The 21,323-nt window shown below is 44.1% G+C and overlaps 2 long non-coding RNA genes across 3 annotated transcripts in view; one reads left to right on the forward strand and one right to left on the reverse strand.

Moving 5' to 3' along the window:
* LOC137544053 (uncharacterized) overlaps window positions 1-21,323 on the reverse strand; it is a 313,753-nt gene that overhangs the window by 82,776 nt on the left and 209,654 nt on the right. The window lies entirely within an intron of this gene.
* The window catches only part of LOC137544052 (uncharacterized), a 69,224-nt gene that overhangs the window by 19,413 nt on the left and 28,488 nt on the right, over window positions 1-21,323 (forward strand). For both annotated transcript variants that reach the window (XR_011025708.1, XR_011025707.1), the window contains exons 3-4: window positions 1,476-1,604; window positions 20,198-20,340. This is a non-coding gene — a long non-coding RNA (uncharacterized lncRNA). The remainder of the gene's footprint in view (window positions 1-1,475; window positions 1,605-20,197; window positions 20,341-21,323) is intronic.

Raw genomic sequence — 21,323 nt, forward strand, 5'->3', positions numbered from 1 at the left:
GTTCTGTTTATTTGTTACAACTGACTGGATGTAAAAGAATAATATAACTATTCACTTAGACGCTGATTAGAAGAGTTTGCTTGGTACATCATCCTGTAAGCATTCCCTGCGTATTTATTTTTAGAGCGCCTTGTAAACATTTCGCTTCCTGCTTGTGTGACTCCTGCTCCAGTCTCTGTATATAATATATCCATTTAAACAATGCATTGGGCCGGGAGAAAGGAAATGAATTCTCAAAGGAATCACGTTGTGGTTTATTTCTATCATAACCTTTTGCTCAGACAGTCTTTGACTAATGAATGAAGCACAATCAGGCGACCATTTGATCTAGAACAATGCTGATTACAGTTTCGGCTCATCTTAATCATGTCTGAGCTACACAATGACATGATGACATGTGATTCTGCCTGCAAAAATGTATCTTCTGTACGGGGAAAAAAGGAATTAAAAGAACACACGGTGGCTTTTGTTCTCTTCAGCATTAAAAGTCAGGGCCAGATTTCTAAAAAAGGCTCCAGAGGCTCGGGCCTTGGGCGGCTGCAGGCCAAGGGGCGTCTGGTCGTTAAGGAGAGGTTACTACATATGAAAGAGGAGGGTGAAAATGGGGAGCAACACATGGAAAAGGAAACTGATGCTCAAGGGAGCTTTTTATGAAAGAGAGGGGCTGCTGTACATGGATGACCCACTTGGTAGAGGGGGCTGCACGTGGAATGGGAGGGGTGCTGCTGCACATGGAAGTGGAGCCACAATATACTTGGCCTAGGGGCATAAAATGTATAAATCCGACATTGAATAAACATGCCAGTTTCTTACTTTACGTGCTTAACCACTTAAGTCAGGGCCAGATTTACCATAAGGCACTGAAGGCACGTGCCCCCCTTACCCCCTAGGCTGCAGCTGCTGCTGTTGCAGTTGCATCCATGGTCGCTGTTTATTGATAATAATGGTTAGTGATATATTTCCTCCTGCCTAAACCGCCACTTTTGCTGTTTACTGTGCACTGTTGCACCTCCTACCTGTAATCTGTATGTTCCTTGTATGTGCCAAACCACAGTTGCGCTTGTCGTATAAAGATGATTGTGATTTGCATTTGATTTCCTTGTACAATAAAAGGGCTCAGTGGATTTACAGTAGGTCTGGCCTTCCTAAACCAACTGCACTGTTTGTAAAATATTCACCATGCTGTGTGTATCTCGGGCTCACATGCTAGGAGACAAGAAAGCAGCAAGAGTGACAAATCAGCAATCATGAATCCAGAAAATCCTACACATCTGCACACCTCAGACACAGCAAATGGCGGCTGGCTATATTCTCAGGTCTGTTTGGTCTAGATTGAGCCGGGGAAGTAGAGAAAATATTTACTTATGATTATAAGTGGTTATATCACACTGCTCCTTTAACAAATACCTGTGAAAACTGAAAAGTGCCTTGCAGCAAAAGATGAAGGAATTTCAGCCCTTGTTTATTGCCCCCAGATTGCTTCATGAAGAAAAATAATCATTGTGCAGAAGACCCACAGCTCCAGCCTAAGCAACAGAGAATACGAGGTCTTCTGTTGGTGCGGAGAGAGAATAATAAGCTTTCTGAAGCAGAAAACCCAAGCAGTAAGTGCTGGGGCACAGATCTTTTGCATGCGGTATTTGCTTAACACGTATTTGCTTGTTGTAAAGTGTCCATATATGCAAACGGTTCTCAAAGCTGTCAAAAAGCAAACTTCTAACAGCCCTGTATTGGTTTACAAACTGATAATACATCTTTAAAGTTATATGGACACTCCTGGAGTAGGACTTCAAAGGGCAGTAGGACAATCGCTTGTAAAAGGAAAGTAACCTGAAGGGTTACATTTCTATTTTTGAGCAAAGTTCTTCCATAAAGATTGGTCAAACTCCAGACAAAATATTTATTTTAGTGTGCAAAAAGGTCTAAACTTTTTGGGAGTTTTTAATTGTATCAGTGTACAACGTTTTTCTACCTATGCCTTGACGAAGGGGACCTTTGTGGCCCCGAAACGATCGTCAGCTGTGATAGTCAGATGTTGTGACATGTGTGCGCTGGAACAATAAAGGAGATATATCGTTCCTGAATATGATTGTGTGCGGACCCCTCTTTCAATTGTTCGGTCTTCCAGACCTTAATCAAGTGCTTGATGAAGGTCTGGATGACCGAAATGTTTCCTTTCTTTGATCATGGTTCACATTGGGTCCAACATGAATCTGGACCATACTTTTTTGACTCTCTGGACATTAGTTAACTTGGACATTCTACATTAAATCTTAGTGATGCAAATGGTGAGTGAAAACTATCCCGCCTGGTCTGATCCCACAGAAGAGCTATTGTAGCAAAAATCACAGAAAAACTTAAAGATATAATTAGAGAAGGGTGTCAGAAATCACAGTGCACCACAGCTTGCGTTTTACTAGACAGTATATTAGCAAACCAGTCAGGGTGCCATCACCAAAATTGCCTAACATAGGCATGTGAGTATCAGAAGAAGACAAGACAAGACAAATAACATTTATATCGTGCTTTTCTCCTGGCGGACTCAAAGCACCAGAGCTGCAGCCACTAGGTCATGCTCTATAGGCAGTAGCAGTGTTAGGGAGACTTGCCTAAGGTCTCCTATTGAATAGGTGCTGGCTTACTGAACAGGCAGAGCTGAGATTCGAAACCCTGGTCTCCTGCGTCAGAGGCAGAGCCCTTAACCATTACACCTTCCAGCCACTGCAGATCATGAAACATTGAGAAAAAGCAGCCTGGTCTGATTAATAAAGTTATCTTTTAGAGTGTCGTCGTTTATCTCATCTGTGGGATGTGCTGTAGAGGCAAGTCTGTTCCACAGATGCCCCACTTCGTAACTTAAAGGACTTAAAGGATCTGCTGCTAACGCCTTGGTGCCAGGACACCTTCCAAGTGCAGAATCCATGGCTTGACAGGTCAGAGCTGTCTGGCAGCACAGGTGGGCCCTGTGCAATATTAGGCTGGTAGTTTTGATGTTTTGGCTGTGTTCCATTGGTCTCCAGCACCTGGAGAGCCTTAGTAAATTAAAGAGGAACTGTAGTGAAAATAACATAATGAATAAAATAGCTTAGTTTTGTTTTACCATATTAATTTATAAATTATTTAGTCAGTGTTGTAAAAACTTTCCTCTCCCTGTTTTACATACTGAAATTTATAACAGATGGCGACATCTTTAGTACTGGCAGGTGATGTCTGCGGAATATTGGTTTACTGAGAGTTCTATGCACAGGGGGAGGAGAAAAACCTGTTATTTCCCATAATGCAATGAGGTTCACAGACAGCAAACTGTCAGGACCTTGGTCATGACATCGCTCTGTGGGAGGAGTTACACCACAATATCAGCCACAAATGCTCTATTTGAGAAAAGGTGAAGATTTCTCACGGGAAAAGGGATACAGTATTTGCTACTGATTGGGATGAAGTTTAATCCTTGGTTACAGTTCTTCTTTAGGCCCTATGTCTATGCTAGTCTCTGAAATTCTTTGGGAAAGCAGCTTAGCTATGTTGAGAATAATACATACATTATATTGTAAAGAAGATTGGATAAGGTCTAAATAGCAAAATCCATTAAACAATACAGTTCCCCCTTTGTCACTGCCAACCTGCAATGATCCCACTATGCTCAGCAAGCACTCTATTCCCGTGAAGTGTTTAAAGGGGAACTGAAGAGAGAGGTATATGGAGGCTGTCATGTTTATTTCCTTTTAATCAATACCAGTTGCCTGGCAGCCCTGCTGGTCTATTTCTCTGCAGTAGTATCTGATTAAAACCAGAAACAAGCATGCAGCTAGTCTTGTCAGATCAGACTTATAAGTCTGAACCACTGAAACACCTGATCTGCTGCATGCTTGTTCAGGGGCTATGGCTAATAGTATTAGAGGCAGAGGATCAGCAGGGCTGCCAGGCAACTGGTATTGTCTAAAAGGAAATAAACATGACAGCCTCTATATACCTCTCTCTTCAGTTCCCCTTTAAGGCAATTGTTGCTTTAATTATTCCAACCTATGCCAGTTCCAGCCTGGCATTTCCTCCACCCATTAACCCAAACACTCTCTCAGGCCTGTTTCCTGCCTGCTGTTATTGAGTAACCCTTATTAAAATGTACACCAGCAAAACACTGCTTATCATGACTTTACTTGCAGCCTTTTGCTGACTTCCGTAAATAGACACCCTATCTGATTGGCAAACTCCAGCCAGTTAAAAACACACACATTTGCAATAATAATGATATTGCTATTGCCAGCAGAGCCAGTATGCTAAGCAGCCATGGATTGCATGTGCAGGCTCAATGCAGTGTGTCAGGTTACAACACACTGAAGTTAAGAATGAAGTTGGAAAACCTGTAGTGCCAGTAAATAAAGCCTTTGATAAAAGTAATGTAAAGCCACAGCAGTGAATTATTGCTACAAGGAAGTAAACCATCACTTTATGCTACTGATGGCTACACCATGCACATTAAAGCAAAACTGCAGAGGTAAGGAAAACATTTCATGAAAGTGAAAAATGTGGAAAATGTCAATAAAAGCCTCCTTGCTTTGTTGATACTGATGGATGCAACCATTCACCATTCAGCTCACTCAAGGTTGGATTTATACTTTTTCCACCCACTAAGCCAATTTTCTTGCAGTTTCTCTTCCATGTACAGCAACCCCTCCTATTCCCTATACAGGTCCCTTGGGTAGCAGCTCCCTATTTCCATGTGTTGCTCCTTATTTGGAACCTCTGCATTCTATTTACAGCCCCTTATACCATATGTAACAATCCCTCTTCTATGTCCAGCCGCCCATTGGCCAGCTGCCACCCAAGGCCCTGGCCTTGGTGGCCTTTCAAATAACCCGGTCCTGGGCTCACTTCATTCCATGCTCTACAGCTGGGAGAAAACCAGTGTGAATTAAGCCTGAATACTATGGTAAGGGTCCCTTGACACAGCATCGGCTGTGGTGCAGTGCAATGGACAATATTATTGCATAGAAGCATGATTATATTGTAGTAGTAATGTTCACATCTGCACGTTAGCAGTGTGGTGCGCTGGAGGCCGTTAAAATAACCCTGCATAAAGTTGTGTGTTGCCAAAAAGCGCACATGTTGACACATATCATAGAGGTCAATGGTAGTGACGGAAAACATAAAAGTTAATGGTAATGACAGATAACATAGAAGTCAATGGTAATGACGCATAACATAGAAGTTAGTGGTAACGACGGATAACATAGACGTCAATGATAATGATGGATAACATAGAAGTCAAAGATAATGACGGGTAACAAAGAAATCAGTGGTAATAGACACATAACATAGTGGTCAGTGGTAATGACAGATAACATAAAAGTCAATGGTAATGACGCATAACCTAGAAGTCAGTGGTAATGACGGATAACATAGAAGTCAATGGTAATGACGCATAACATAGAATTCAGTGGTAATGATGGATACCATAGAAGTCAGTGGTATTGATGCATAACATAGAAGTCAGTGGTAGTAACGGATAACATAGAAGTCAGTGGTACTGGCGCATAACATAAAAGTCAATGATAATGAGGAATAACATAGAAGTCAATGGTAATGGTGGATAACATAGAAGTCAATGGTAATGACGGATAACATAGAAGTCAATAGTAATGACGGATAACATAGAAGTCAGTGGTAATGACACAAAATCATAGAAGTCAATGGTAATGACGCATAACATAGAAGTCAGTGGTAATGACGCAAAATCATAGAAGTCAATGGTAATGACGCATAACATAGAAGTCAGTGGTAATGACGGATAACATAGAAGTCAATGGTAATGACGGATAACATAGAAGTCAATGGTAATGACGCATAACATAGAAGTCCAGCCTCTACTTTCATTGATCACTTTTCAGCATGGCTTCTCCAGTTCCTCTCCACTGATATACCCTCTATCATCATTGGAGATTTTAATATACCCATCGATACTAATTGCCCTACTGCCACCAAACTGCTCTCTCTCACCTCCTCGTTTGACCTCGCCCAATGGTCCTCCACTTCCACCCACAAAGACGACCACACTCTTGACCTTGTCTTTACCCGCCTCTGTTCTATTTCAAGCTTTCATAACACTCCGCTTCCCCTCTCAGACCACAACCTTCTTACCTTCTCAATCAATTCTTCTCTACAGTTAACTCCTCCAACACTACACCATACAGTCACGCGCAGGAATTACCGCAACCTGGATGTGAATTCCCTGACTGAGGCCTTGGAACCTCTAAGTACCCTGTCTTCCTACACTGACCCTGAGGCAGCATCCAGTTACTTATTTAATGTAGTCTCCTCTGCCATGAATTCAGCCGTTCCACTCACCACCACCCACCCCCGCCAAACTAACCGGCAGCCCTGGCTCACTGAACAAATCAAACAGCTGAAAAGGCACTCCAGGGTGGCAGAAAGATGCTGAAGAAAAAGCACTGCTGTAGAAGACTTCAATCACTATAAACAAACTATGCAGGAGCTCAGGGATGCCCTCACTTCTGCTAAGCAGTCTTATTTCTCCTCGCTCATTTCCTCACAGTCTCACAACCCAAAACAATTATTCAACACCTTTAACTCCCTACTTCGTCCCCCACCTCCTCCCCCTACCACATGTCTGTCAGCCGACAACTTTGCATCATACTTTACAAGCAAGATTGATGCAATACGTAATAGCTTTAACGCGCAACCATTTTTACCAGCACAGCCGTCACCTATAAATTCCTTCTGTCCGCCTGCACCCTCACCCACCACTAACTGCCTCCCCCCCGCTCCACAAGACCAGTCTCCCACTCTAACATCTTTCACCACACTAACTGATCAGTGTCTTTCCTCACTAATCTCCAAAGCGCATCTCACTACCTGTGCCCTGGACCCCATTCCCTCTCATCTAATCCCCCAGCTTTCCTCCTCCTTTAATCCCGCTCTAACAACTCTATTCAACCTTTCTATCTCCACTGGCACTTTTCCTTCCTTATTCAAACAAGCTATCATCACACCACTAATCAAAAAACTCTCTCTTGATCCAACTTCTCTATTCAACTACCGTCCTGTCTCGCTCCTCCCCTTTGCTTCTAAACTGCTGGAACGTCACATCCATTCAGAATTGTCTGCCTTTCTCTCTACCAACTCCTTACTTGACCCCTTTCAATCTGGATTCCGCACACACCATTCCACTGAAACTGCCCTCACGAAAGTTGCTAATGACCTACTGGTAGCTAAATCCAAAGGCCAGTTCTCCATTCTAATACTCCTTGACCTTTCCTCTGCCTTTGACACGGTTGATCATGCTCTGCTTCTGCAGACACTGTCATCTTTAGGAATCAAGGGACAAGCACATTCCTGGATCTCCTCTTATCTCTCTGGACGCTCTTACACTGTCTCCTTCTCTAACACCAAGTCCTCTCCACACCCACTGTCTGTTGGTGTACCTCAAGGCTCTGTTCTTGGGCCACTTCTTTTCTCAATCTACACCCGTGGCCTGGGACAACTAATTAACTCTTTTGGCTTCCAGTATCACCTTTATGCGGATGACACCCAAATCTATCTCTCAGCTCCTGACCTGTCCTCACTACTATCCAGAGTCCCCGACTGTCTACGTGCCGTTTCTGCATTCATGTCCTCCCGCTTCCTCAAACTCAACATGACTAAAACGGAAATTGTGATTTTTCCACCATTGCTATCTACACCCCCACCAATTGCAACCATAACGGTAGACAACACCCCAATAACCTCAACCACTAAGGCCCGCTGCTTGGGGGTTATACTTGACTCAGAGCTCTCCTTTAAACCTCACATTGCCTCATTAACCACCACCTGCTATTTCCAGCTCAAAAATATATTCCGTATCCGTCCCTTCCTCACACAAGAGGCCACCAAAATGCTTGTTCATGCCTTAATCATCTCCCGCCTAGACTACTGCAACACCCTGCTCTGTGGCCTACCAAAAAACAGGCTAGCTCCTCTCCAATCCCTTCTAAATGCAGCGGCCCGCCTCATTCACCTTTCCACACGCTCTTCTGATGCAGCCCCACTGTGCCATTCTCTCCACTGGTTACCCATTACCCAGAGGATCCAGTTCAAACTCCTGACTCTAACATACAAAGCCCTCCACGAGTTGTCTCCTCCATACATCTCCTCACTAATCTCAAGATATTGTCCCTCCCGCAACCTTCGCTCCTCCCAAGAAATTCTCCTGGCCTCTAAGCTGATCACCTCCTCTCATGCTCGCATCCAGGACTTTACACGAGCATCAGCCCTTATCTGGAACTCTCTTCCACAGCCTGTACGTCATGCTCCAAACCTGGACATCTTCAAACGCACTCTTAAAACACACCTTTTCAGACAAGCTTATAACATTCTATAGCCCTTTATTTACTTATTTGTCACAATGTAATCAGAGGCAAAGAATCACTGCCTCATCCATCCTCCACCCCCTTACCTAGTGTGTCCCCCACTACCCATTAGATTGTAAGCTCGCAAGGGCAGGGTCATCCTCCTAATGTTTACTGTTTTTGTAACAATATTTGTGCTGCTTGGAACTCTGCTGTATATTTGTTAGTTGTATCTATGTTCCCCTTGTCGTCTTATTGTGCTTTGTAAAGCGCTGCGGAATATGTTGGCGCTATATAAATAAAAAATAATAATAATAATAATAATAATAAAAGTCAATGGTAATGACGCATAACATAGAAGTCATTGGTAGTAATGGATAACATAGAAGTCAGTGGTAATGGCACATAACATAGAAGTCAATGGTAATGACGGATAACATAGAAGTCAATGGTAATGACGGATAACATAGAAGTCAATGGTAATGACGGATAACATAGTAATGAGGTATTACATAGAAGTCAATGGTTAACACATATATCAGAGGTTGGCGCTCACAATGCCACCTATCCTCCCACCTTCACTTAAAAAGCAATATTCCCCTTTAGAAACCAAACATATGCACAATGTCTGCTTGGCAGTAATAAGCCAGCTATGATATAAACCGATTCCAATTTCAATTTCACAGTCTATTTGTGTAAGAGAGTCCTATCATAGTCAGTGTTCATTCAAGGTCACTTTTTGAGTTGCTGGCAGATTCATATATCCAAAAGACAATATCCCGTCACCACACCTCTGTGAGATACACTCACCAGATGCTTAGACCTGCTGATAGGTCAGATGGCGCTTTGGGACAGTCACAGGGTCGTCCCTCACCCCTTCTGGCAAGATCCAACCAGCTTCCAAGAATCCAATAAGTTCTATATCCTCCTCAACGTACCTCAATAAAAATACTCCACATAGCGTAATACTGTCACTTTAATTAAAATTTTAAAATCAGTTGCACTTACAATTTTCACAGTAAAATCTCGCACAGAGTGATTTATCCTGCGGGCTCTCCCCCGCAAAGGTGGCTGGCTGGCTTGGGTCTCCCTTCGCCTCTGGTGGACTTCCGACCGCCGCGCGCTCGGTCAGCTTTGCCCTCCTATAGCGTCCTGGGTCCCGCCGAGGCTAATTAAAGTGACAGTATTACGCTATGTGGAGTATTTTTATTGAGGTACGTTGAGGAGGATATAGAACTTATTGGATTCTTGGAAGCTGGTTGGATCTTGCCAGAAGGGGTGAGGGACGACCCTGTGACTGTCCCAAAGTGCCATCTGACCTATCAGCAGGTCTAAGCATCTGGTGAGTGTATCTCACAGAGGTGTGGTGACGGGATATTGTCTTTTGGATATATGAATCTGCCAGCAACTCAAAAAGTGACCTTGAATGAACACTGACTATGATAGGACTCTCTTACACAAATAGACTGTGATATTGAAATTGGAATCGGTTTATATCATAGCTGGCTTATTACTGCCAAGCGGACATTGTGCATATGTTTGGTTTCTAAAGGGGAATATTGCTTTTTAAGTGAAGGTGGGAGAATAGGTGGCATTGTGAGCGCCAACCTCTGATATATGTGTTAACTACTATTACAGAGGGGCGAGCCAGTGCGGGGTGATACACTGTGTTCCTAATCAGCGCGAAGTGTGTGATTTTCTTGTTATAGAAGTCAATGGTAATGACGGATAACATAGAAGTCAATGGTAATGACGGATAACATAGAAGTCAATGGTAATGACGGATAACATAGAAGTCAATGGTAATGATGAATTACATCGAAGTCAATGGTAATGGAATTTTTAGTTGCTTCTTTCCACGTTTACATTATGATGCACCGACGCACATATCTGGGCCGCAATGATGTATTCTCTGTGAAATTAGAAAACTGAGGGCTTGGATGTTACTATATAAAGGCAACTTACCCAACAAAATAAATAAAACCGTGTTATGTGTCCAATATTTTGCTCACAAATTATGTCAGCATTTTGTTGCAATCACAATATACGGCACGCGAGATAAAAATTATAATTCATATATGAACAAAAGCTCTGAAGGACACAGTATTCTTCTCAGAAGGGGAGCAGGAACCACCACTCTGCACCAAGCTGGAGTAAAGCTCTCAGCCACCATAAAGCTCCGCCCCCCAGACATATGCCTTTGTGCAGCCAAAGATTCTTTCCTGGCTGTGTATCCCGGATAGGCGAGTTCCCCCTCCACTGTGCACTCTGCATTGAGGGGGCCCCTCTCTCTTGCCTCATATACTGGAGAGGGAGTCTCTTTGACAACCTATACTGGAGTGCTCTTTGATGACCTATACTGGGGCCACCCTCACTGTCTACCTACTTAATACTGGGGGGCCCCTCTTTCACTACTATACTTGGGGGGCTCTCTGGATACCTATACTGGGGGGGGGGGCACCCAAAGTGAACCTAAACTGAGAAGGATATGGATTTTTCCTTTTAAAATAATACCAGTTGCCTGACTCTCCTGCAGATCCTGTGTCTCTAATGCTTTTAGCCACAGCCCCTCAACAAGCATGCAGATCAGGTGCTCTGACTGAAGTGAAACTGGATTAGCTGCATGCTTATTTCAGGTGTGAGATTCTGTCACTACTGCAGCCAAATAGATCGGCAGGACTGACAAGCAACTGGTATTGTTTAAAAGGAAACATCCATATGCATATGCCTCTCAGTTAAGGTTCCCTTTAAGATGGCTGACAATTTTGACATTTCAGCTCTGTTGCTATTGATGCAGCAATGCATTTTTTACTTCTTATCCCATCAAAATGATACATATATGTTATCTTGGGACAATCTAGGCTTTCTTTGGGTAATATTTTTCTCCACATTTTATAGGCATTATATAGGGGGAAAATAAGGTAAATGCAGAAAATACACATTTTTTTCATTTTTCACCCTTCTTAATTTTCACTTGACACATGCCAACTTTATAAAACACCTCAAAATATGTTATGTAGCTCGTCCCAGTTAAAATAATACCACATATGCTATATTATATCACTAGTTGGGTATGTAACGTAGCATTATTGCAAGCCTGTGCGTATGTAGCGGTTGGATGCAATTGCTAGGATGCACAGTTTAGGGACTCCAGTGCTGGAAAGATATACTGCTTGGCAACCACACAGCAATGCAAGTATATAGTGTTGGGTGGCCAAACTGTCCCCATGGCGATCACATCAAATCGCTACAGGTGACAGCCAATGCAGGTGCCCATGAATTTTAAGGCCAATTTGTAACGATTGGTGTCAGCACACAGAGAGAATCTGATTATTGATGATCTGCAGAATCATCAACAATACAGATGTATACCTGATTATGGATGATCTGCAGAATCACCAATAATACAAGTATGACTAACCTCTGGACACCTAATAAAGTGTAAGTGTTTGGTGCAACTGTAGGCTATCTCCCGTGGGGCGGGAGACACAGATAACTACGGCCAGCGACCACCTGAGGAGCAGGTGGCCCTCGGCTGTGCAGGGACTATCTCTTTAAGAGAAGGGGATAGAGATAATCTTGCAGCCAGTGATTCCCTGGTAAACTGGGAATTAGACTGTACTGCAGCCAGGGGACTCCTATGGGATAGAGGCCACTGGCTGCACTGCAGGAAGGACTCTCTGAGGAGCAGGAGGTCCTTGCAGCTAACTGACACTTGGTGGATTAGTGTCACGGGTAGTACAGACAGACTGAACACTCGAGGGATGAGTGACAGCCAGAAGGGTCGGGCAGGCCAGGTCGGCAACACACGAGCAGATAAGGTACAAAGACAGAAGGCTGATTCGGTAACCGGGTACAGGCAAGGTTGGCAACTGGTAGACAAATAGGCAGAGGTACCGAATCAGAAAGCAAGAGATAGGTCGACAGAGCAAAAGGTCATAACAGATATCAAGCACAATCCTAGTCTGAGGTGTGAGGTCCTTGGTCTTGACACCCGGGAACTAGTCGGAAGAATAACACTGTATCCTATGCTTGGGTGTGAGGTCCTTGGTCTCAACACCCTGGAACTGGTCTAAAGTATAACACAGCAATGACACAGTAATCCTAAGCTTGGTTGTGAGGTCCTTGGTCTCAACACCCTGGAACTGGTCTAAAGTATAACACAGCAATGACACAGTAATCCTAAGCTTGGGTGTGAGGTCCTTGGATTCAACACCCTGGAACTGGTCTAGAGGATAACACAGCAATGACACAGTAATCCTAAGCTTGGGTGTGAGGTCCTTGGTCTCAACACCCTGGAACTGGTCTAAAGTATAACACAGTAAATAACAAGAGCGGAATCTGGCTAAGTGTGAATTCCCAGGTCCACCTGGTTCTAACACACTGTAGGATCTGACTGAGGTCTGAGTGCTCACACGTAAGTATTCGAAACGGCAGACAACCAGCAACTGACAAGCAAGATCTATATATACTACAGCGCTCCGCAGCGCCCCCCCCAGCCACTCAGCCAATCAGGAGTTCCGCTGGGATCAGCTGATCCTCCTGATCAGCTGATACCTCTCCTGCTGGCATAAAGGTCCTGTCTTCTAGCGCGCGCGCGCGTAGCTCTCCATCTGTGTGCACTAGAAGGCCCAGGCAAACCAGATACATGCTGCTGTGCGGAAACCGCAGGTCTGAACGCGGAGACAGCCGCCCCGCCGCCAGACCGCGCTGCGGCATCTCCGCTACTCATTACACAATTATAGATGACACAATTAGGTAGGGGTTAGCACTTTTAGTGGGGTGTGGGGGCACTTTATTCTTCAGCGTGATCAAGTAAAAAAAAAAAAAAACCTAAACTTTTTGCACTTGGTATGGTGGGATATGATCACACATCAGTTGAAAAGTTGCAACGCACATTACAGCTTCTGTGGGATGAACCCCCCCCCAAAAAAAATAAATAAATAACAAAACAAAGAGACATACTTTTGATTTAAAGTATGCCTCACATCCAGAATATACATGGAACTTGGCCGGTAATGCACTGCATGCAGTTTTTTTTTACAGTGGAGAGACCCACAACACCACGACACACTACATTAAAGTGGATCCGAGGTGAACTTTTACTCATTGCATAATTGTGTTCCTTTCCTATTGTTTATAGGGCATTCCTCAAGCCAAATACTTTTATTGTTTTTGTTTTAATACTCTAATTCCCTATAAACTAAATAAACCACGCCCACAGGTTTTCAGAGAGCCTTGGCAGTAGCAAGGGCTCATGGGAGCTCAGTCTGGGCAGGAGGATGAGGAGGTGTTACTAGCCATTGATTTCAGAGGCAAAGGGGAGGAGGGAGGAGGGGGGATTATTTTTTTTCACAGGCTTAGTGATCAAGATACAGATAAGCCTGCCTCTGTGTAATGTTTACAAACAACATGGCTGCTGCCATTGTATCACAGGAAGAAATAATAATTTTCTATTAAAGCTGTTTGCAGCTATAAATGCTGTGTAAACTATCTAAACTTTAGATAAGATATATAGACAAGTTACTTGTTATAGTTAGTTTTTCATCTCGGATCCACTTTAAGTGCAGTTCTGCATCGGGGTGAAGTATTTGTGGCTTTCGGGGTATGTGGCAATGCAGTGTAAAAGTGGCCTTAATGATTGATTGTTGCTATTTGCTATAGCAGCAATCATTCACTTTTAAATGGATGCATGAACACAGACATGTGTACAAGCGGTATCGACGGGGCGCACATGTGTAGTACCTTTAGAGCAGGACATAAGCCTCACGTCCTGGAATATTCAGGAGGACAAATAATGACGTGAGACATCCTAAAATCCCACATCCTAAAATCTCAACTGGTTAAACAAATATTTTGTAAGTGTAAATAAAGGCAGCGGCAGCACAGGATGTGTATTCACATCAGGGTATCAACATACAGAATATGATTATAATTTGCATGGCATGATGCCCTCTACAGGATCATTTTTATATTGTCTTTTAATACATATTTAGACTGTACATTGTTTTTGCAATACTGTAATACAGCTAAAGCAATCACTTGACCCCACTGCAGCTTTAGGCTGTTTTTGTTTTGTTTTATTGATGTCTGTACCTTTGCACCTTTGCTGGGTACTATTTTCCCAATTCCAACTTTTTTTATGTCTTGAAAAGTGGTAAAATATTAGGGAAATTTCACATGATACCTGTGGCGGTGCGCATCCTGAAATACAGGATCCCAACAATGTTGAAAAGTCATATTATACATTGGCAGTGTGATGTGACACATGAAGTGGAGCATACAGTCTATAGACTTATAGCTTACACCGTAACCATTACAATTCTAATCTGCCAGTAACACACTGCATGCCGCGCATTATTCCAACAGAAATCTTCGCACTGCAAATGCATTAAGTTGAATATAAAATGCACTACCATTGGAATATAACTGCAATGTGCTGCGATAATTGTGATACGATGATTACGAACCAGCTTGCGGTGTGCTGCAGTGGCGATGGGCCGCATGCAAAAAGTGGGGCTTATGGAAAATGTACAAAAAATATTACACTTGACCATATATGGTACCTTACATGTGAAAAGGGAGAGGTATATTTGAATTTGCCACAGAGGATTTCTATAAGTCCACAACAATGGACCAATGAGAAGTCCAGGTAGTACCGGGGCTCACAGTCAGCAGTCAGTTAGCGGTGGGGAAGTGAGAGGGACGGAAGGTGGGGTCAGCGTTCAACCAGCAGGATAGAAAGATTACTGGTGAAGTACTGAAGAATTAGAGCTGGAGATCAGAAGGTTTACTGACAGCGAAGCAGGTGGTTTCGGCGCACTCCGCCAACGTGGCAGTAATGTTATGCACGTATATAGAGGAAGAGAGTTGTGGTGCTGTAAATTGCAAATAGGTACCTTTAATTAACAGTGTACAGACAACGGGTATGCAATGGGGGTGATGGAGGCCTAACAGCCGTTTCGCTTAACAATAAGCTTCCTCAGAGGCCAATAAAGTGTACACTTTTTTGGCCTCTGAGGAACAGTGCCTCATCTCTCTTCCTCTATATGTGCATGACCTTCGTTATGAGAGCACGTTATTGCTGGTACATAATCCAGTGTGTGGCCAGTCAGCCTTCCATCAACATTTAGTGCCAGTCCTTTTTTCTATATTTTTTGCGTAGCAGTAATGTTATACTGCGTGGGGGGAGGGGGAAGGTTATTTGACACCAGGGATTTGAGCGGCAGCAGGGTACAAATATGTATTCTAATGTGCCTACCTCGTCAGCGCCGTACATATACATATGCTGCTTACAGATCAAGTTTATTTCGGTAAATACTTTTTTCAGTGTGTGTGTGTGTATGTATATGTGTTTTCTTACCGTTTTAATTTTCACTATAAATTAGTTAGGGGTCATAAATTATCAATTTCACCCATTTATCTTGGTGGGGACTTAATTCCGACCAGAGGTCTCTAGAGACCTCTGGTCGAAATGTTGTGCTTTTTACTGTGATACTTATAATAAACTGGCCAGTGGGCCTTAAATCCAGGTGGACACCCAGCTTTTTCTCTGTTTACAAGAAGGCCCAGGTAAGTAAAGATTAACGTTTCCTTTTCAGCTCAGTTTTCCTATAATTAAGCGTTCAAAAAGGTTTCTAATCGTTTTCCCTTACAATTTTGTTTATAAATCATGTATGCAGGTTTGAACCAGTGTTGCTTGCGAATTCTCGATCCAGTCATTTTTGCATCGAAAATGCCATTTTTGCTTTTTTACTTAAATGTGAAATATCTATATTTTACTGTGAAAAGCGCAAAAACGCAGAAAAAACATCATTTTTACAACACAAATGTTTACTGCAAAATCTCAATATTAATTCCTCAAAGCTTATTGTCAATGAATGCGAAAAGAATATTGGCATTTTCGCTCATCACTGGCTTGAACGTTCAGAATCAGCAGAATCGTTAGCCATTAGCTGATGACTGCAACTATTGCGGTAAACATAGTTGTGGCTGGGAAATACATAACACATTTCTGATGTACCACTGTGGCCAGTGTGTACACGTTATGCATGCATGTGGGCAGTTTTGCTTAGGAAATCCCCATTCGCTGTTTTATTTATTTATTATTTGTTTGGGGGGGGGGGGGGTGATCGCAGATTTATGCATCTTTGATTTACTTTGACTAAAAGTTATTTGTTAAACTTTAACAGACTTGTACTTCCTCCTATGGATCCTAAAGATAACCGGAGTTTACAGCAGAATATAGTAAAATAATATGTATTTTGTTATGCTGTGTAGCTTGTGCGATATGCTTTTGCTTTTGAGGTGGAAATTGCAGAGCAAAGCAAAACACTTCACGCATATTGCAATTGATAATCTGATGCTGAACACCTAAGATTCTCATCTGTGCAGCTTAGGTTAGGTTCACACGGCCACCTGAAGCCCTGCCAGTGCCAGACTTGCTATTCCTTCCTGGAAAATGTTTTTTAAACCTACTGGCATCCCATATAACCTTCAAGTCACGGATGTCAGAAATAAAGTTAGGAATGAGCATGTTTTAAGCAACTGGTAAATTAGAGGATTAATGCGGCCATACATCAGGTGACTTGGCGGGCGAGCGACATCCGATTCGATGATTAAAGTCGGATAAAAATCGGAGCCGCCAAGTGCATACCCGACTGACAATGCAACCAATTTCGGGCCTAAATTGGTTGCATTAATCGGTCGGACATGCTGCAAGATGTAGGGCCACCTTGCTCGATCGGGTGGTAATGGCAATCGATATCGGGATGAGCGATGAAACCCCGGCACTGTTCCCGCCATGTGTAAGTGTGCTATAATGTATGTTTACTGTATACATTACCTGTCCTGTGTCGCGGTGCCCGTCCGTCTTCCGCCACTCTTCTATTAGCTGCATACATGCTGCCGGTGTGCGATGTCACACACACGCCACGCTGGTAGCTTATATGCGGCTAATTGATACAGGTGGAAGATGGACAAGCACCATGGCACAGGACAGGTAATGTATAAATGCACATCATAGCACATTTACACATTACACACACACATACATACACACACAGCAGCGAGGCAGAGAATGCGGGAGCTTGGCCGATTTCCAAGAGATTTCATGCTGAGCCCAGTATAGGTAGTCTGATGCCCCCCAGTATAGGTGGAAATAGAGTGTTCCCCCGTCCCTATGCAGAGTGCGCAGCAGAGGGGCAAAGAACTCACCTCTCCAGGATCCATCTGCATCATCCTAGGAGCTCCAGCTCTATGGTGCGTGTGCCACCTGTCATGTGATGACAGATGGCACTCGCACCGTAGAGGACTGCTTAGGAGGATGAAGAAAGATCCTGGAGAGGTGAGCTCTTTCCCTCCTCTGCGCACCCACTGCACATTGACTCCCTGTTGCTCCACCCCTTAACCCTAGGAAGTGCAAAATTACCCTACTTGCCCTCTGATCAGGTGTCATCAAACCTGCATCTGCGACCTGCACCCCCCACAACTAACCGAAGTTCATTTTCATTAAAAGACGTTGGTGTTAATGCAGTGGCGTCTCTGACCTGTTAGGCATCCCAGGAATAGCACTCTGGGTCACATCCCCCACCACACACACACGCACGCACGCGCACACACACACACACACACACATTGATATAGGCCAATCACTTTTTTATTTATTAAAGAAACAAATTTTGTGTGGCAGGTATTGACAGGTAATTATTGACAAGTTGTGACAGGTAGTGGCACATAGTGTGTGGCGGGTAGTGGCAGATAGTGGGTGTTGTGCTGCGACAGGTTGGATGACAAGGAGTAGGTAGTGTCAGGTAGGTGGTAAAAAAAAAAAGGTGGCGTGGCGGATGGGTGACAGGTAGTGTGTGAAGGATGTCAAGTAGTGGCAAATAATGGGTAGTTTTTGGTAACAAGTAATGACAGGTAGTGGGTGGTTGGTAGTGGCACGTAGTGGGTGGTTGCTGGATAACAGGTAGGACAAGTGAGTGCAAGTAGTGGCAGATAGTGGATAGTAGGTAATGACAGGTTGTTAGTGGCGGATGTTTGACAGATAGTGAGTGAAAGGTAGTGGCACAGTGGGTAGGGGTTGTGGCAAATAGTGGGTAGCAGGTGGTGACAAGTAGTGACAGGTAGTGGCAGATAGTGGGTTGTGGATAGTGACATTCAGTGGGTGGCAAATAAGGTAGTGGGCTAAGGGTAGTGGCACATATTAGGTGATGGGTAGTGGTGGATAGTGACAGGTCATAGGTAACAAATAATGAAAGATAGTGGGTGGCATATAGTGACAGTTAGTGGGTGGTGGCTGGTAGTGGCAGATAGTGGGTAGCATGTAGTGAGTAGTAGGGGATGGCAGATGATTGACAGGTAGAGGATGAAGTGTAGTGTTACGTAGGAGGTAGTGGCAGATAGTGGGTGGCATAGTGACAGGTAGTGGGTGAGACGGAGTGGCATGTAGTTGTTGGTGGCGGGTTGTGGCAGATATTGGAAAGTGGGTTGTGACTGGTAGTGGGTGGTGGATGGGTTGACAGATAGTGCAGTTAATAGGTGACAGGTAGTGGGTGAAAAGTAGTGGCAGATAGTGGGTGATGGGTAACAATAAATAATAGGTTGACATGTACTTACCTGTCCTTGGTGGTAGTGGGTGGTAGGATTGCCGGGAATTCCACATGCTCAGTTGCCAGTGTGCTAGGGTCTACTGCACACAGAGCACTCCCCTCCATAATTATGAGCAGACATGCCCCTTACTCTTTCCCCTGCCCAGCCAGCCAGCCGTGTTATACAATCACACAGCGAGGGATGGGTTGATGGGCTGGAATTAGCACCCAGCAAGAGTGCTGATGGTGTTCCTGACACTTAAAGGGCTAACACTGTGGGAGGCTAAAAGGGCCATGAATGTGCCCTTGGCACTATGTGGTGCTCCAGGTACAAGCCTGGATTAGCTGTACCTAGAAATGGCACTGGATTAATGTGAATGCTTCTAGCAATACGCTGCATTTCCTATGTTGTTATAATGTAATCAGTTTCAATGCAGCGCATCTGATGACAGAGGCGTAGCTAGGGTTTCCAGCGCCCGGGGACAAAGACTATTAATGCGCCCTGTAAGGTCAAAAATGGGGCGTCGGCATGGTAATGGGTGGGGCCAAATATACATGACCTTAGCAGTGGTGTAAAAGGTCTGGCAGGGAAGTTTGAGCTCTGCCATAGTGTTTCCCCCCAAAATACATGTAATCTGACAGCATTTCACCAAAAATACATGTAATTTGGCAGAGGTTTCTTCCAAAATACAGATATTTGACAATGGTTGCCCCAAAATAGACACAATCTGGCAGCAGTGGTTCCCCCAACATACATATAATCTGGCAGCTGTTCCCCAAAATACACTTAATCTGGCAGCAGCGGTTCCCCAAAAATACAGTTAATCTGGCAGCAGTTTCCCCAAAATAGGTGCCCCCAGTATAGGTAACCAGGTCTATAGGTGTCCCCAGTGGTAGTAACCAGGTAAATAAATAAAAAAAAACACAGGTCACAGCTGGGCGCCCCTAGGGACCCAGCGCCCGGGGGCACTTGTCCTACCCCGCCCACCCCTAGCTACGCCCCTGCCTGATGAGGTGTGATTTTAGATTTTAAAACTTCACTTCTGGCAAGCAGAAAAGCAAAAAATAATGGGTATCGGTTATGCTGGAGATCATAGATGATCATAAGGGATCATGCAAAACTGGTCAGGAACTATTCACCTCCACCTGGGTCGTATTGAACCTTTGCAACGGTTTTAGATAGGTTAATTGGTTATCGGTTGTGTGATTGCAGCCATGTGCTCATGCCAAAAGTGATTTTTTTAAAATCTTTATTAAACCCAGGCTATCCTTGATGAGAGTGTGAGTGCACAGCAGCAGTTGAAAAATATCTTCTTTCAATGACTTTCGGCAACCCAAGGAGGTCCAGACAAGGATTGCAGTCCCTTGCTACAGGTCATTTTGAATAAACACAGTCATCACACTTGGTAAGTCACGCTGTCCAGTGTTTTCTAGTCCTTTGTAAATCAGGGACTGGGTGAAAGTTGTCTCATCTGCCAGCCAGTCAGATTCATGAAAAATGTCTAATCTACCAGTCAGATTCAGATTTTGATTTCAGTAAACCTGGATATCGTGCATTAAATAAAGGACAACTGAAGAGACCCTGTACTGAGGGGGAAGCCTTAGGGTCCCAATGAGGCTCCCCCCCCCCCCCTGTAGCTGCAGGCAATCCAGCGCTGGCTCCCCTGAAGTCTCCGGCAATCCTGGCTCGACAAGCCTGACAAGCTAGATTTATTTACCTTCCCTGGCTCCAGCGGGTGGCGCTGTTGCGGCTCTCAGCGTGGAAATAGACGGAAATAGCCGATCTCTGTCGGGTCCGCTCTACTACGCAAGCACAGGAGACTTGCGCCTGTGCAGTAGAGCGGCCCGACAGCGATGGGCTATTTCCGCCTAACTCCGAGTGGAGAGCCGATACTGCACCTGCGCTGGAGCCGGGAAGGTAAATATTTACGTCTCCACTGTTCGGGGAGCTTCATCTCCGACGTGTGGGACCAGGGAGGACGGGGGAAGCCTTAATAGGATCCGGAGGCTTCCCCCACCCGAGGTGAGTACCCCCCCTGGGGAACTTTTTCTCATTACAGGTTTTCTTTAAGCAATGCTGGTTGCCTAGCAGCGCTGCTAGTCTATTTGGCTACAGTAGTATCTTAATAACACCAGAATCAATGCATGCACAATGTTGCATTTTCTCGTAGAACACATCCGAAACCCTGTTGCTGTGCATGGCAATAGCGATTTGGCTGTAGCTTCGCAGAAGCATGGTTGCTGCGTCCAATTCGTAAAAACACGGCACGCAGTGCAAATAGGCCCTAATGCTAGGTACACACTATACAATTTTCTTGCAGATTTACCTGCCAGATTGATTATTTCCAACATGTCCGATCTGAATTTTGTTTGATTTTTTGATTTTCCG

Source organism: Hyperolius riggenbachi, chromosome 2 (genome assembly GCF_040937935.1).
Source record: "Hyperolius riggenbachi isolate aHypRig1 chromosome 2, aHypRig1.pri, whole genome shotgun sequence".
Classification (NCBI taxonomy): domain Eukaryota; kingdom Metazoa; phylum Chordata; class Amphibia; order Anura; family Hyperoliidae; genus Hyperolius; species Hyperolius riggenbachi.